This window comes from Macaca mulatta, chromosome 17 (genome assembly GCF_049350105.2).
Source record: "Macaca mulatta isolate MMU2019108-1 chromosome 17, T2T-MMU8v2.0, whole genome shotgun sequence".
In the NCBI taxonomy this organism is placed as follows: Eukaryota; Metazoa; Chordata; class Mammalia; order Primates; family Cercopithecidae; genus Macaca; species Macaca mulatta.
In genome coordinates this window covers 30704643-30718268 of record NC_133422.1, presented here as the reverse complement: position 1 = coordinate 30718268, position 13626 = coordinate 30704643, and the positions used below count along the sequence as shown (strand labels likewise).

Genomic DNA, 13626 nt, shown 5'->3' with positions numbered 1-13626 from the left:
TAAATAAAAATTTTTTATCTGCAAAAGGCTGAATGGATTAAAGGGAGACAGAATAACAAGAGTGAAATGTTTAGGAGAAGCTCAAGATGAAAAAAAATCTATTACTGTAGAATGAGGGTTCTACCTAGAAAAATATAGATGAACTGGACTAGGAGTTTAGAATAAGGCATGTAACCTAATCATTCACTAATTCAACAAATATTTGAGCAGATATTACAATAAGTAAGACATGGTCTCAAGCTCTGCTATGCACTGGAACTGAGTATTGAACCAAGGGCTCAAGAGTCAGGAGTGGTTTTCTGAACTGGGTTTGGAACAGTGATAAGGAGTCTAGCTAGATAAGGGGATGCTGAGGATGGCAAATGGAGTTCTGGGGGAGAGGGCAATGCAGAAAGGAGAGAACTGTATTAGCAGTCAGAAAGGATATAGTTATCCTGAGAAACTACAATTTAAGCTTAGAGAAATGAGTACACATTCTATTTATGTGGGAAGGGAAGGAACATAAAACAAGTTGGGTATTACAAAGATTCTACAATGGAGATCATGAAAAACTAGAAAGAAATATAAATATGGAAGGAGTAAAGAAAACAAGTTAGAAAAGTACCATCTGAATGGTTAAGAAATTTAGGAAAAAATGGAAAGAATTAAACATGTGCATTTTATTTCAGTTATTTCTAAAATATATTTATACCTAAGCAAATTATTAGGGGGAAGGGAGGAATAGGGAGATATTTGTTAAAGGATAGAAAATTACAGCTAGACAGGAGGAATAAGTTCTAGTGTTCTATACCATGTATAGATGTAGGATGACTGTAGTGAACACTAACATAGTTTCAAATAGCTAGGAGGATATTGAATGTTCCCAACACAAAGAAATGATAAATGTTTGGGATGATGGATATGCTAATTACTCTCTCTGATCACTATAGATTATAGGGATCCAAACATCACAATGATGAATATGTACAATTACTATTTGTCAAGAAAAAATAAAATTAAACGAATTCTCCTTCATCGTTGAGCCTGACTTCAAGCAGTGAGAATGTTGCCAATGAAATGATAGTGCTGACATAAGTACCATTAGAAAGAACAAGACACACGCTAAATTGGGGTAAAGCAGGGGTTGTGGCATCAGTATGAAAGAAGTGAAATTAGGCTAAATGAAATAAGTTAAAGAAAGACAAAGGTTATCTAAAATAAGCTGAATTACAGGTGATGGGAAAAATCTAAGTCAAGAAAAAATAAGCAAGAAAAAGTTCAAAAGAAAAAAGCATGTACAACTTACTGGTGGAACTATGGTGCTTAAAAACTGCAATTTCAAGAGAGAGAGAGATATATATATACACACACACATATGCATATTAATTAATTGGATAATGGAGTCAAGTATTTTAGTAATTATGTAGAAAAAATAAATCTTGCAATGAAGGGGAAAACTTTGGGTTTGAACTTTATACATTGATTGAATTCATCACTTACAGAATGAATTCAATGAACTTTTAGAATGGCTAGATTCCCTTCCTTTTTTACACATACACATACATCCACTCCTTTCCTATTTAGTTCACATTAAAGAAAATAATTAGGCAAAGGTTTTATATGAACTCTTTTGCCCACTTATTTAAAAATTTAAAAACAATGACTTACACGATTAAAGTCCAGTATAACAAAACATTGGATTTTTTTTAGCTTTTTGTTTTATCATTGTATTGACTGCACACATGTATCTTGTGAGAGATGTTAGTCTAGTTGTTTTCTTATCTATGAAATTCTGCTAACTTTTTTATTTATGTGTGAAAAATGATTTTAAAAATATACAAAATGACAAATAAATATTTATCTTTTTCCTCTTGTTGCTTCACAAAATCAAGTACCCAGTATAAAACTTCTGGTATTGCCAATCATGTCATCTGCAAACAGGGACAATTTGACTTCTTCTTTTCCTAACTGAATACCCTTTATTTCTTTCTCTTGCCTAATTGCCCTGGCCAGAACTTCCAACACTATATTGAATAGGAGTGGTGAGAGGGGGCACCCCTGTCTTGTGCCAGTTTTCAAAGGGAATGCTTCCAGTTTTTGCCCATTCAGTATGATATTGGCTGTGGGTTTGTCATAAATAGCTCTTATTATTTTGAGATACGTTCCATCAATACCGAATTTATTGAGAGTTTTTAGCATGAAGGGGTGTTGAATTTTGTCGAAGGCCTTTTCTGCATCTATTGAGATAATCATGTGGTTCTTGTCTTTGGTTCTGTTTATATGCTGGATTACGTTTATTGATTTGTGTATGTTGAACCAGCCTTGCATCCCAGGGATGAAGCCCACTTGATCATGGTGGATAAGCTTTTTGATGTGCTGCTGGATTTGGTTTGCCAGTATTTTACTGAGGATTTTTGCATTGATGTTCATCAGGGATATTGGTCTAAAATTCTCTTTTTTTGTATGTGTCTCTGTCAGGCTTTGGTATCAGGATGATGTTGGCCTCGTAAAATGAGTTAGGGAGGATTCCCTCTTTTTCTATCGATTGGAATAGTTTCAGAAGGAATGGTACCAACTCCTCCTTGTACCTCTGGTAGAATTCGGCTGTGAATCCGTCTGGTCCTGGACTTTTTTGGTTGATAGGCTATTAATTACTGCCTCAATTTCAGAGCCTGCTATTGGTCTATTCAGGGATTCTACTTCTTCCTGGTTTAGTCTTGGGAGAGTGTAAGTGTCCAGGAAATTATCCATTTCTTCTAGGCTTTCTAGTTTATTTGTGTAGAGGTGTTTATGGTATTCTCTCATGGTAGTTTGTATTTCTGTGGGGTTGGTGGTGATATCCCCTTTATCATTTTTTACTGTATCTATTTGATTCTTCTCTCTTTTCTTCTTTATTAGTCTTGCTAGCGGTCTATCAATTTTGTTGATCTTTTCAAAAAACCAGCTCCTGGATTCATTGATTTTTTGGAGGGTTTTTTGTGTCTCTATCTCCTTCAGTTCTCCTCTGATCTCAGTTATTTCTTACCTTCTGCTAGCTTTTGAATGTGTTTGCTCTTGCTTCTCTAGTTCTTTTAATTGTGCTGTTAGGGTGTCAGTTTTAGATCTTCACTGCTTTCTCTTGTGGGCATTTAGTGCTATAAATTTCCCTCTACACACTGCTTTAAATGTGTCCCAGAGATTCTGGTATGTTGTATCTTTGTTCTCATTGGTTTCAAAGAACATCTTTATTTCTGCCTTCATTTCGTTATGCACCCAGTAGTCATTCAGGAGCAGGTTGCTCAGTTTCCATGTAGTTGAGTGGTTTTGGTTGAGTTTCTTAGTCCTGAGTTCTAGTTTAATTGCACTGTGGTCTGAGAGACAGTTTGTTATAATTTCTGTTCTTTTACATTTGCTGAGGAGTGCTTTACTTCCAACTATGTGGTCAATTTTGGTATAAGTGCAATGTGGTGCTGAGAAGAATGTATATTCTGTTGATTTGGGGTGGAGAGTTCTGTAGATGTCTATTAGGTCCGCTTGGTACAGAATTGAGTTCAATTCCTGTATATCCTTGTTAACTTTCTGTCTTGTTGATCTGTCTAATGTTGACAGTGGGGTGTTAAAGTCTCCCATTATTATTGTATGGGAGTCTAAGTCTCTTTGTAAGTCTCTAAGGACTTGCTTTATGAATCCGGGTGCTCCTGTATTTGGTGCATATGTATTTAGAATAGTTAGCTCTTCCTGATGAATTGATCCCTTTACCATTATGTAGTGGCCTTCTTTGTCTCTTTTGATCTTTGACGGTTTAAAGTCTGCTTTATCAGAGACTAGGACTGTAACCCCTGCTTTTTTTTTGTTTTCCATTTGCTTGGTAGATCTTCCTCCATCCCCTTATTTTGAGCCTATGTGTGTCTCTGCATGTGAGATGGGTCTCCTGAATACAGCAAACTGATGGGTCTTGACTCTTTATTCAATTTGCCAGTCTGTGTCTTTTAATTGGACCATTTAGTCCATTTACATTTAAGGTTAATATTGTTATGTGTGAACTTGATCCTGTCATTATGATATTAGCTTGTTATTTTGCTTGCTAGTTGATGAAGTTTCTTCCTAGCATCGATGGACTTTACATTCTGACATGTTTTTGCAATGGCTGGTACCTGTTGTTCCTTTCCATGTTTAGTGCTTCCTTCAGGATCTCTTGTAGGACAGGCCTGGTGGTGACAAAATCTCTAAGCATTTGCTTGTCTGTAAAGGATTTTATTTCTCCTTCACTTACGAAACTTAGTTTGGCTGGATATGAAATTCTGGGTTGAAAATTCTTTTCTTTAACAATGTTGAATATCAGCCCCCACTCTCTTCTGGCTTGGAGAGTTTCTGCTGAGAAATCTGCTGTTAGTCTAACTGGCTTCCCTTTGTGTGTAACCTGACCTTTCTCTCTGGTTGCCCTTAACATTTTTTCCTTCATTTCAACTTTGGTGAATCTGACAATTATGTGTCTTGGAGTTGCTCTTCTCGAGGAGTATCTTTGTGGCGTTCTCTGTATTTCCTGATTTGGATGTTCTCTGTATTTCCTGAATTTACTAAGTTGGGGAAGTTCTCCTGGATGATGATATCCTGTAGAGTGTTTTCCAACTTGGTTCCATTTTCCCCGTCACTTTCAGGCACACCAATCAGACGTAGATTTGGTCTTTTCACATAATCCCATACTTCTTGGAGGCTTTGTTCATTTCTTTTTACTCTTTTTTTCTCCACACTTCTCTTCTTGCTTCATTTCATTCATCTGATCTTCAATTGCTGATACTCTTTCTTCCAGTTTATCGAGTCGGTTATTGAAGCTTGTGCATTTGTCATGTATTTCTTGTGTTATGGTTTTCATCTCTATCAGTTCTTTTAAGGCCTTCTCTGCATTGATTATTCTAGTTATCCATTCATCCATTCTTTTTTCAAGGTTTTTAGTTTCTTTGCACTGGTTACGTAGTTCCTCCTTTAGCTCTGAGAAATTTGATCGACTGAAGCCTTCTTCTCTTAGCTCGTCAAAGTCATTCTCTGTCCAGCTTTGTTCCATTGCTGGCGATGAGCTGCATTCCTTTGGAGGGGGAGATGCACTCTGATTGTTTGAATTTCCAGCTTTTCTGCACTCCTTCTTCCCCATCTTTGTGGTTTTATCTGCCTTTGGTCTTTGATGATGGTGATGTACTGATGGGGTTTTGGTGTGGGTGTCCTTTCTGTTTGTTAGTTTTCCTTCTAACAGTCAGGACCCTCAGCTATAGCTCTGTTGGAGTTTGCCTGAGGTCCACTCCAGACCCTGTTTGCCTGGGTATCAGCAGCGGAGGCTGCAGAAGATAGAATATTGCTGAACAGCGAGTGTTGCTGATTTTTGCTCTGGAAGCTTCGTCTCAGGGGTGTACCCCACCGTGTGAGGTGTGAGGTGTCAGTCTGTACCTAGTGGGGGATGTCTCCCAGTTAGGCTACTCAGGGGTCAGGGACCCACTTGAGCAGGCAGTGTGTCCGTTCTCAGATCTCAACCTCCGTGCTGAGAGATCCACTGCTCTCTTCAAAGCTGTCAGACAGGGGCATTTACCTCTGCCAAGGTTTCTGCTGCTTTTTGTTTAGCTATGCCCTGTCCCCAGAGGAGGAGTCTACAGAGGCAGGCCGGCCTCCTTGAGCTGCAGTGGGCTCCACCCCAATTCAAGCCTCCCAGCAGCTTTGTTTACCCACTTAAGACTCAGCAATGGCGGGCGCCCCTCCCCCAGCCTCGCTGCCGCCTTGCAGTTAGATCTCAGACTGCTGTGCTAGCAATGACGGAGGCTCCGTGGGCGTGGGACCCTCTGGGCCAGGTGTGGGATATAATCTCCTGGTGTGCCGTTTGCTAAGACACTTGGTAAAGTGCAGTATTAGGGTGGGAGTTACCAGATTTTCCAGGTGTTGTGTGTCTCAGTTTCTCTTGGCTAGGAAAAGGGATTCCCTTCCCCCTTGCGCTTCCCAGGTGAGGCGATGCCTCGCCCTACTTCAGCTGTCTCTGGTCAGGCTGCACCAGCTGACCAGCACCAATTGTCCGGCACTCCCCAGTGAGATGAACCTGGTACCTCAGTTGAAAATGCAGAAATCACCTGTCTTCTGTGTCACTTATGCTGGGGGCTGGAGGCTGGAGCTGTTTCTATTTGGCCATCTTGGGCGCACCTGCTTTTTTTTTTTTTTTAGACAGATTCACTGTGTTGCCCAGGCTGGAGTGCAGTGGCGCAATCTCCACTCACGGCAACCTCCAATTCCCAGGTTTAAAGTGATTCTCCTGCCTCAGCCTCCCGAGTAGCTGGAACTACAGGTGCTCACCACCATTCCTGGCTAATTTTTTGTATTTTTAGTAGAGACGGGGTTTCACTGTGTTAGCCAGGATGGTGTGGATCTCCTGACTTCCTGATCCACCTGCCTCAGCCTCCCAAAGTGCTGGGATTACAGGCGTGAGCCACCATGCCCAGCTAATTTTTTTGTATTTTTAGTAGAGATGGGGTTTCACCATGTTGGCCAGGCTGGTCTTAAATTCGTAACCTCAGGTGATCCACCTGCCTCAGCCTCCCAAAGAGCTAGGATTACAGACGTGAGCCACTGCGCCTGGGCTTTTTTAACTTTTTGACTCACCTGTAATAACACTTAGATTAAATCACATGGCCAGGCTTGGTGTCTCATGCCTGTAATCCCAGCACTTTGGAAGACCGAGGCGGGCAGATCAGGAGGTCAGGAGACCGAGACCATCATGGCTAAGATGGTACAACCCTGTCTCTACTAGAAATACAAAAATTAGTTGGGGGTGGTGGCTTGCACCTGTAGTCCCAGCTACTCGGGAGGCTGAGGCAGGAGAATAATTTGAACCCGGGAGGCAGAGGTTGCAGTGAGCTAAGATCATGCCACTGCACTCAAGCTTGGTGACAGAGTGAGACTCTGTCTCAAAAAGAAAGAAAAAAAGAAAAAACAAACCAACACACACACACACACACACACACACACACACACACAGCTGGATGCAGTGGCTCACACCTGTAATCCCAGCACTTTGGGAAGCTGAGGCAAGCGGATTGCTTGAGTCCAGGAGTTCGAGACCACCCTGGGCAACATGGTGAAACCCTGTCTCTACTAAACACACAAAAAATTAGCTAGGCATGGTGGTACATGCCTGTAGTCCCAACTACTCGGCAGGCTGAGGTGGAAGAATCACCTGAGCCCAGGAAATTGAGGCTACAGTGAGGTGTGATGGCACCACATCTGCCTGGGCAACCAGAGTGAGATCCTGTCTCAAAACAAAACAAACTCCCCAAAAGAAAAAACAAACACACACACATTGTATCCCTGTACAAAAATATTGCCCTTCTTTATAGCCTTATTCTATATGCTATTTTCTATTTATTTACTTTATAAACTTGTTGCTAAAAACTAAGACACAAACACACACATTAGCCTAGGCCAGCACAAGGTCAGGATCCTGAATGTCATCATCTTCCATCTCCACATGGTATCCTGCATGGTCTTCAGAGGCAATAACAGGCATGGAGCTGTCGTCTCCCACCATAACAATGCCTTTGGATACCTCCTGCAGGAGCTGCCTGAGGTTATTTTACAGTTAACCCTTTTTTTAATAAATAGAGGAACATATTCTAAAATAATGGTAAAAAGTTTAATATACTAAATATATAAACCAGTAATAGTCATTAATGATCAAGTATTATGTACTACACATAACTGTATGTACTTTACTTTTATATGACTGGCAGTATAGTAGGTTTGTTTACACCAATTTATCACCACAAACATATGAGTAAGCTGTTGTGCTCTGACATTACAATTGATGTCACTAGGCCTAAGAATTTTTCAGCTCCATTATAATCTTATGGAACAGTTGTACATGTGGTGCATCCATGATGTACAATAAACAAATATTTTCCAACTCATTAAACACAAGTAGAGGAAAAAGTTACTTATATTTTTAAATTTTTGAGACTATAGTACACATTCATTATCCATTGTCCAAATGATAATCTGGTTAATCATATTAGTTTTAAAAGTTGTAGTACCAGTATTTTAGTGCCAAATGGCAGTTTCATAAAAATTTGTTCTTCTACTAAAAGTTATCTTATTACCACATTGGATTCATTGCATGTATGAAAACACTGCACAATTACTATGAAAGAAATTTGGAAACATTATCACTTATCTTTTCTAACACAATAAGAGCTCCCCATTTTTCAGCATCTACTAGATGACAGGTATAAGCCAGGAACCACACATACATTCTTTCTAATCTTGGCAACAGCCCTGCAGTGACAGAGATCACCAGTCAGTCCCACTCCCACCCAACACCTATCCTCTCCTTCCTTACTAATTCCCTGAGTTTGGTTGGAAGTGGCCATATGTGCAGCCAAAAACTACATTTCCCAGCCTCCTGTGCAAATAGAATTGCCCATGTGATATAGTTGGCCAATCAGATCAATAATTGGCCACTTAGACACAGTTCTAGAAAAATCTCTCTTTTTTTTTTTGAGACAAAGTTTTGCTCTTGTTGCCCAGACTAGAGTGCAATGGCCCGGTCTCAGCTCACTGCAACCTCTGTGTCCTGGGTTCAAGTGATTCTCCTGCCTCAGCCTCCCAAGTAGCTGGGATTACAGGCACCCACTGCTACACCCGGCTAATTTTTGTATGTTTAGTAGAGATGAGGTTTTCACCATGTCGGTCAGGCTAGTCTCGAACTCCTGACCTCAGGCAATCCACCCGCCTTGGCCTCCCCAAAGTGCTGGGGTTACAGGCATGAGCCAGAAAATCTCTTTTTTAAGGAAGGCCAGCTCAGCTGGTATGCTTTCTTTTCTCCTTCCTATTACTTCTACCAAACCAAATCTACAATACTTGAGGTGAATTAGGTAATTATGAGTTGACAAGCACATATTGAGAATGACTGAACAAGAAAACAGAAAGCTTAATGTTCCTGATGACATTATGAAGTATACAGTGGACAGATGAGGCCTGGACTGACTACCTCAGACATATGTGATAAAAATAACACTTGTTTTTCAGGTGAACCCTTGTTATTCCCAGATGAATGCAACTCTCAATTGATTCATCTGCAAAGAAAATGTTGACTTTTAAATTAGTGTCTGACAAGAGATAACCCAGCTGGTAGAAAATAGAATAATTTGATACATAGATATCAGAAGAATTAATGATCTGATTTAAAAGTGTTTTGAGATCCTTGGATTTAAAGTGTTATATATCATGGAGAAGACATAATGTTAAGGGCTATATAAACATTTCCCTTAATTTTATTTCAATAAGTTTCTACCTTGGGCAAGTTTCTTTAACCCTAGTTCTCACTTTACTCATTTTTAAAAAATTAGAGACAGATGGGGTCTTGCTATGTTGCCCAGGCTGGAGGGCAGTGGCTATTCACAGGTGCCATCCCACTACTGATCAGCATGGGAATTTTGACCTGCTCCATTTCCAGATTGGACTGTTTCACCCCTCCTTAGGAAACCTGGTGGTTCCCTGTCACGAGAAGTTACCATATTAATGCCAAACAGTGCAGACACCTGCTTGGCATAGCACACTATAGCCCAGAACTCTTGTGCTCAAACAGTTCTCCTGTCTCAGCCACCTGAGTAGCTGAGACTAAAAGTGCACACCACTCTGCCTGTCCATTTACTCATTTTTAATACTAGAGAAGTGCACTCAATTATTTCTAAGATTCCTTACAGAGAAGACTATTAACATGCTGTACACATTGGCTTATCATGAAAAAACAATGATATGATAACCTAACCTGCTCCTAAATGCATAATTCCTCATAATCTTGTGAATACAAGTGAGCCACAAATGTTCATGACACAAACTTTAGGATGTAACAATCATATTCTCCCTAAGACTTAGAGGAACAGTTTAAGAAGATATGTAGTATTAGATGCAGTATTGAGGATTCACATGAAAGTGCTAAAAGAATGTGGACTTCAGTCTTTATTTTTGCTTTCCTAGATAGATTATGTTTTTATTAAAAGAATGATCAAAAGTACCATACAAAATACAACACAGGATATAGTGAAAGTTCCCTTATCCAACACTGGTATTGTGATTGGTGAAGGGAAAATGTCAATTTAAATAGAGAAATTTAAAAATGATACATATATATCTTTAATTTTAAATTTTAACTTAAACTACAAATGTATTTCATTTGCCAGCAAAATATCTGTAGATTTCTACTCACTTTTTCGAGGCTTTTGCAGTTGTTTTGCTTACACTTAATTGGGCAGTAATTTCTTTAGTGACTGACTTTTGTTTCATATTTCACTGGTTTACATATTTAACTAATTAATTTCAATAACAAGTTTAATTGGTATAAGCAGGTTTGAGAAAAAGGCAACTGACTTCAGTAGCATGAAACTTGTAGTGGAAGCAGAGGTTCACAAATGTATCAGAGGGAATTCTACTAGTTTTGAGCTACAAGCATGTGTTAAAGAACAAGAGCCAGACATGATGATTTGTACCTGTAGTCCAATTACAAGGGACGCTGAGGCAGGAGAATCACTGGACCCCAGGAGTTCGAGGCTGCAGTGAGCTATGATCATGCCATTGCACCCAAGCCTGGGCGACAGAACAAGACCCTATCTCTAAAAAGAAAAAGTAAAAAAGGAACAAGAAGCATCAGTTAATCTGGCAAATTAAGTAGATGTAATGAGAGCTCCTTATGTGCCTATCATCAGTGACAGATATTGCATAATAAGATATTAAGCTATTTTATTCACACTTTTAGAACATGGGTCTTTGGAGATTAGTGAACTGAATATTAAAATGATATTCTCACTAACATCCCCTTTAACCTTCCCATTTTCCTGTGAGCAAATTCCTGCCTTACAAGATACTTTGTTGATGGTCTCCCTGACATTTTCCTTTATGCCTGTATCTCCCTTGAATCCCGGTTCCTATAGTCATCACAGGGTTGGGAGACCTGTCCCTAACCCCCAATTCCCACAGGTGGGCCAACAATAAGTACTGTCATACTTACCCAGCATCTTGCCTCTGAATTCAGATCCAGGTTCTTGTTCCATTTTGCTTTGTGACCTTGGACTATGTTAATTAATATTGCTTAGTTTCCATTTCTTTTTCTGAAAAAGTAGGAACACTTAGCTTACAGGTGTGTTAGATTAAATGACCTTGGGGAAGCTCTAACACAAGTAGACAGTGAAGTGTCTGTTTTCTTTAATGCCATTTCCTTAATGTCAGTAATATTTTGCCTTTGCCTATTACTTCCCATCACATTCCTGACACAGCGCTCTGAACCCTCACAGGCATGCTTGTTGAATCTCCTAGAGGTTGACCACCTGCTTGCCAGCGTGGCATATCTGCCCATCAAGAATTCAGATGACTCGCTTGTCCATATTATTCCCATAGCTACCAAAGCAATCTCCCTGAAGAACCTGGCTGGGTTTTTAGTCTCACTGGTTAGTGTGGGCAGCTCTCCACTTCTCACAGCTCCCTCTGCATACATCCTCTCCACCTCTGATTTCCTCTATAATTGTCATTCAACACATATTAAACATTTACTAAATACTGGTTATATTAGGGTTCTCCAGAGAAAAAAAAGCAATGAAAGATCTATCTATCTATCTATCTATCTATCTATCTATCTATCTATCTATCTATCTATAAATCATCCATCTGGAGGTTTATTATAAGGAATTGACTCACATGATTATGGAGACTAAATCCCAAGATTAGAAGTTGGAAAACTGGAGACCAGGAGAGTCAGTGGTATAGTTCTAGTCTTCCCCGAAGGCCTGAGAACCAGGAGAGCAGATGGTAAAATTGCCATCTGAAGGCAAGTGGGCTCAAGGCCTGAGAAGAGCCAGTATTACAGTTTGAGCCTGAAGTCAGAAAAACACCAATGTTCCAGCTCAAAGGCAGTCAGGCAGAAAGAACTCTCTCTTACTTAGCCTTTTTGTTCTATTTAGCCCTCAACTGATTGCATGAGGTCCACCCACATTAGGAATGGCAGTTTGCTTTACTTAAGTCTACAGATTCAAATGTTAATCTCATCCAGAAACACCCTCATAGACACACCAAGAATAATGTTTGAGCAAATATCTGGGTATCCTGTGATCCAGTCAAGTCAGCACATAAAATTAACCATCACACTGGGAATTGTGCTAGTTACTTTGCTCGTATTCTTGTCATTATTTCTGGTCTCAGAGAAGTCATTGCTCCATCTTTCACATCCTAATGGCCCCACCTATGAAGCTGACCCTGTTCTCTCCTGCTCCAGAGAGCTGCCATACCAATTATACCTTTCTCACAGCCTCAGTTTTTCCTTGCTCTTTTTCTACCTAAAAACATATTCAAGTTTTTCCTTCATATTTTCTTGTTCAAAAAGAGAAGTTATATATTCTCTGACTTCATTCACTAAAACTCCTAGTGATCTAATTTACCTTATTTCTTCTGTATCTATATTCCATTAAAAAGACTTATAAAAGTCAACAATGGCTTTATCAATCTAACAGTCTTAGTCTTTGCTTCATTTGATGTTTTGGTAATTTTTTTTAAAAAACCTACTTGCTTTTCTAAGAGCAAAAGAGAAATTATTCTTTTCTCTTTGCTTTGACAAGTCAGGTCCCTTGTTCCATACCGTCTTCTCTGCTAATTTTTAAAGTTCCTCTTTCTTGTACTTTTTCCTTGGGTAAACGTTCCTTATAGTATTTTGAACTCTTTTTTTTTGGGGGGGGGAGGCATTTATCAAATTCCACTCCATGTTTTAGTTATTTCAATAGTATAGGCTCAAAAGGGAATCACCTAGACTTTGGCTATCTCTATCAGAAAGATTTTCCTGGTTAAAATGTTGTAACATATACATGCAAGCTTTAAGTGAATGGTTCAGATCTCTAATAATTCTCTATGCAGGCTTACGTAATTTGCAAAGCTATCAAAAAATTCTAGCTGAAACAGTTTCTCTAAAAAACTTTTGTAAACTGTTTTTCCACGGAGAATACTGCATATATAAACTGACTTAACTTTGCAGGTGAACAATCTGGCCATATGTATAAAGAGCTCTAAAAACCCATTAATAAATTCCCATTCTTGACATTCATCCTAAGGAACTAATTGGAGATGCCTTAAGTCATCCCTGACTCCTTTCTCTCAAACCCCACACTAAGCCAATAAAAACCCATTTCTCACCACCTTTACTGTTATCCCCACTGTCCAAAAGCCAACATCATTGCCCACCTGGATTACAGCAATAACCTCCTGACTTTTCCGTTTCTACCCTCTATAGTCTACTCTCACAGAATAGCCAAAATGATCAGATAGCCCTCTGTGCACAACCCTCCAATGCTCTCCTATCTCTGGGCATAGAGGCCAAATTCCACTTAGCATCAGAAGGTCCTCTTGGACTTCTTCACCTCCTACAGCTTTCCTATGAACTCCGCGTCAGCTATTCTGGCCTCCTTGCTGCTGTTCCTTAAATATGCTAGATCCACTCCAAACTCAAGGTCTTTACATGCTTCTCTTTGCCTAGAATGTTTTTCTCCAATATCCACCTGGTTTGCTGCCTCACCACCTTCAGGTATTTGATCAAATGTCATTTTCTCTTTCTTTCCTGACCATCCTATTTAAAAATAATCCCAAGGCCCCTATATCATCACTTCT

At 39.6% G+C, this 13626-nt stretch overlaps 1 long non-coding RNA gene across 1 annotated transcript in view; it reads right to left on the bottom strand.

Annotated features, from left to right (window-relative positions):
- LOC144336145 (uncharacterized) overlaps positions 1-13626 on the bottom strand; it is a 96884-nt gene that overhangs the window by 69936 nt on the left and 13322 nt on the right. The window contains exons 2-3 of the long non-coding RNA XR_013407650.1: positions 10991-11090; positions 10473-10595 (exon numbers count right to left, since the gene is read on the bottom strand). This is a non-coding gene — a long non-coding RNA (uncharacterized LOC144336145). The remainder of the gene's footprint in view (positions 1-10472; positions 10596-10990; positions 11091-13626) is intronic.